Raw genomic sequence first — 4,415 nt, 5'->3', positions numbered from 1 at the left:
ACACACACACACACACACACACACACACACAAAGAAAAACCTAAAGAGACCCTTGTGTATTGGGAAGAAGGGATGCTTGAGTATTTCCAGGCTGCTCCAAGTCTGGCTTTGGCTAAGTTAAATGAAGTATTTTACCTAACAGAGAGCCAAAAACCCATACTTAAGATTTATGAACAACATATGAGTGAAACTGTGGGAAAAGAAAGGGCAGATATTGCTAGCGATTCAAAATTTTAATTTGAGGTAGAAGCTATTAAGTTAAGCTTTGCCTATTAGATTGCCCCGTTTAATTTTAACCGCAATATGTAGTTGGTGAGCTCAAGTAATGCTCATGCAATTCCAAGAAAAATTCGCAATAATTACAGACTGATTGTACAGAAAAATGGGACATTCAAGAGAACCAAGAGAAACGGTCTCATTTGCAAGCTAAGGAAATAGGGCTAGACGAGTAGCTTGCTCCTGGATAGACAACTGTTTGGTGATGGAGCTATGGGATCTTGGGGAGGTGGGATCAAGACTGTGATTCACCACACCCCCACCTAGGAGCAGGGACTCTGAGTTTGTCTTTGTATCTTTAGTTCTGGACACTGTACCTGGCGCACAGTAGGGCTGCAGGAAATGTTTGCTGAATGACCACAGGAAATCATGAGACAATCTCTTCTAAAAGCTAGAGATCTCCTTCTAAAATGGGTGCGGGGAGTTAGTATCCTGTGTTCAAACCAGGTGGACTTAGACTAATTTGTAAAATACAAACACACTTAAGGTGAAAATGAAGAATTATATGCCAAATTAATAAAGACACATAAACACAAGGTACATCAACCCTGGGTACTAGAGGGGTCAGTGGTGGCATTTTTGCCATTTTTCTCTAAACTCATTATAGTCATAAAATCAGGAAAAACTATGGCAAATAGGATAGTTAAAAAAAACTCAGCTAGGAACAACGTCAGTACTGTGGATAACTAAATTAGAAACTTGATGGTAAGGTCATAGATAATTAGCAACAAAAAGAAAAAAGGTAGTATTGGGAGGAGAAGAGGAAGGAGAGGAAATAGTAGAAGCAACTGATTCTGGAAATAAAGAGATGATCCAGGCATGGTGGCTGACGCCTATAATCCCAAAACTTTGGGAGGCCAAGGCAGGAGGATCACTTGAGGCCAGCAGTTGAAGACTGGCCTGGGCAACATGGTGAGGTCTTGTCTCTACAAAAAATAAAAAATGAGCTGGGTGTGGTGGTGCACGCCTGTAGTCCCAGCTACTTGGGAGGCTGAGGCGGGAGGATCGCTTGAGCCTGGAGGGGTCAAGGCTACAGTGAGCCATGGTTGCACTACTGCACTCCAGCATAGGCAACAGAGTGGATCCTATCTCAAAAAAAAAAAAAAAAAAAAAAAAAAGAAAAAAAGAATAGAGAGATAGGATGAAATAATATACATGTTGACATGTTGATAAATAATCCTTTATAAAGAATGTAACAGTTTATGGAACACAGTTTCACTGCTCATCACCCTTTTTGTGCCTGAAAATTACCCTTCCTATAGAATACTCAATTACAGTTATCCTAAAAGAATCTAAATGTTAATTTTGAATTATTATTAAGGAATAAGTCTATTCTAATTTTTTTTTCAAATTTTCCTGTCGCTTGCTTTTCCTTTTCTTCTTTTTTTTCAACACTTATTTTAGATTAAGGGGTACGTGTGCAGGTTTGTTACATGGGTACATTGAGTGACGCTGAGGTTTGGGGTACATGGGTCCCATCACCCTGGTACTGAGCATAGTATCCAATCGTTTGTTTTTCAGCTCTTGCCCCCTTCCCATATTTGAAATTTTGAAAATAAAATTCCAGTACAGAATTTTTTAAATTGTTGGGTATTATCTTTAAGTTGGTAACAGAGTCTTACCAGAATTCTTTGCCTCACCCATGGATTATGGTACAAAGCAAACTGATTTAAATATGACATAATTGTTGAAAGGAAAAAAGCCCAACATTTTTTATGAAATTATGGATATAAAATTTAATCTATTATTTAAGCATCCTATCCATATGAAATAAAATAAGACTGTGAAGAAAAATCTCTATTTTATGTTCATAGAAAGTATCTTTGAAAAATTTTCATTTACTCTCCAATAATTATAATGAATTATTATTTTTAATTTTTCCACTTGACATTCAAAAATTATTACTACTATTATTATCATTACTGTTTTAGGCTAGCTCATTCACACAGGGGAGCTACAAAATACCCAAACATTTCCTCACGTCATTCTGTAGGTTAACATATTTATTTGCAGAGAAATTCTAAGTTGTGATTGTGGCTTTTTTTTTTCCCCGCTCTGTCACCCAGGCTGGAGTGCAACGGCACACCTCTTGGGTCACTGCAACCTCTGCCTCCCGGGTTCAAGCGATTCTCCTGCCTCAGTGTCCCAAGTAGCTGGGATTACAGGTGCATGTCACCATGCCCGGCTAATTTTTGTATTTTTAGTAGAGACGGGGTTTCGCCATGTCGGCCAGGCTGGTCGCGAACTCCTGACCTCAGGTGATCCACCCACCTCGGCCTCCCAAAGTGCTGGGATTACAGGTGTGAGCCACGGCGCCCAGCCTGTGACTTTCTTAAAATTTAGGGAGAAGACGTTTTAACTGAGCGCTGATGGTGGTGTATTCCCTCTTCAATAGCATCACACAGCCACTAGCTCAGCATGAATGCACAAAGTTCCCTGCTGCTGTGTCCACTGAGAAGCACTAATCTTACTCAGGAACAATGCTTTATGGAAGTACAATATTTTACTGGATATTTTTAAGGTTGTAATCTTTAAAGAGAAGTAAAAGCAACTATTTAAGTTGCCTTTAGATGGGCATGCAAAACTGCTTTAGGAGAAGGGGTAAAACCATGTGCCTGGGAGAGGCTGAGGGAGGTCACTGTCATAGCATGTCATGGTACACGGGTGGTGTCTGGAGGAGATCTGAACGAGCTATGAGTGTGCCATTGCGATGCTGACACCCCACAGTGGTATCACTGGAACAAGTGAATCAGGCCCGGGTGGACCCTGGGAAGACTGGAGCCGAAGGGGCCTTTCTGATCACCTGGTCTTCGTGTAGTGACATGTTAGATGACTCCTATAGAATACTCAAGGTCACAAAGCTTGTGGTGTGGAAGTGCCAGGCTGAAAATCCACATGCTCTGGCTCTCCCCAGGACAATTCCCACATTGCTGATCAGCCTGAACACAAGAGAACCGGGGCCATTGTTGTAAACTTGTCCTGGATTGAGGTCACAGGGCCTCCCAGCCCTGGCCCACAAGGATGTTGCTGGTAAAGGGGCCAGCCTGACCCCAGAAGGAGCCGTCAGGCCAGCTGCAGTTGATTTCTAAGTCTAATTTTGATCCCATAGACTTTGCTCGAAACCAGGGCTGCCCCCAGATGTGAGTAACTAGGGCATAGCTAAGGCCGTAAGGCTCAGAGAGAAGTCAGTGTCCCTGGTGGGGTGTGGGTGTTGTGTATAAAAAGAAGCAATTGATTATTATTTTTCCCTTTCTTCCTAATTCTCCCACCTTATTGGAGAGGAATAAGATGTGGATGTGGCTACTTTGAAGTGTGTAGGAAGCAATGACTCATTAATTCTATTTCTAAAATTGCACACAAGGACATTACTATGAATGAACTCAAGGGTATTTACCATTTGTATACTGGTACCACCCAATTGTCTGGCACTGAAGATGTGGCATCCAGTCCACTTTACCACCAGTGTTTAAGGAAACCATCTCTGTTAAGCATATTTGATCTAAGTGTGCATATGCATATGAGTGCCATGGGCTGGGCCAATGATGAGTTATTATCCTGATGAGAAATGATGACGCAAAAATTAAGCTTAGTTGGATTATGCTGAGGCCCAGTCTAGGTAACAATTGTGAGACAAGAAGTTTGGATTTCTTAGTTTCCTTCTATGGAAATTTTATTTTGGGATTCTGGCAATGAAATATTTCTGTGAAACTTGTTTTGCACACTTCTATCTGTGTGCTTCTAAGTAAACTATAAATTCTGATTCTTTAAGTGTTTAAGTTTCCTGTAAGTCCTAATTTTCTTGGATATTTGGCACTAAGACCCTTGCTCTCTTTCTCTCACTGGATGATTTAGTAAGCCCTACTGGTGCTATTCTATTGAGTGGAGGTGAGAGGCTGCCTTTGCCGGCTGAAAAATTCCAAATAGATAATTGAACTAGTGAAGACGGAGCTCTATAATAATTAGAATTATTCATTCAGACAACATGAATATCATGACAGGGTTTTCTCAATAACTGACTGACACATGTGATGCAATCCTCATGAGAAAATACTTTTTACCTAGGATTGATTTTTTTGAGGGTTGAGAAATATGACACATTGGAATTCTGCTCAATGCACTATAGTCATTGTGGTCTAAAT

General features: G+C 40.7%; 1 pseudogene; it reads left to right on the top strand.

Moving 5' to 3' along the window:
- The first annotated feature begins 3,809 nt into the window (after positions 1-3,809).
- Positions 3,810-3,885, top strand: LOC116464767 (small nucleolar RNA SNORD115; annotated as a pseudogene).
- Positions 3,886-4,415: the final 530 nt, after the last annotated feature.

The sequence above is a fragment of the Hylobates moloch genome, unplaced genomic scaffold (genome assembly GCF_009828535.3).
Source record: "Hylobates moloch isolate HMO894 unplaced genomic scaffold, HMol_V3 SCAFFOLD_1614, whole genome shotgun sequence".
Classification (NCBI taxonomy): Eukaryota; Metazoa; Chordata; class Mammalia; order Primates; family Hylobatidae; genus Hylobates; species Hylobates moloch.
Note: the sequence above shows the minus strand (reverse complement) of the source record. Positions and strands in the feature narration are given on the sequence as shown.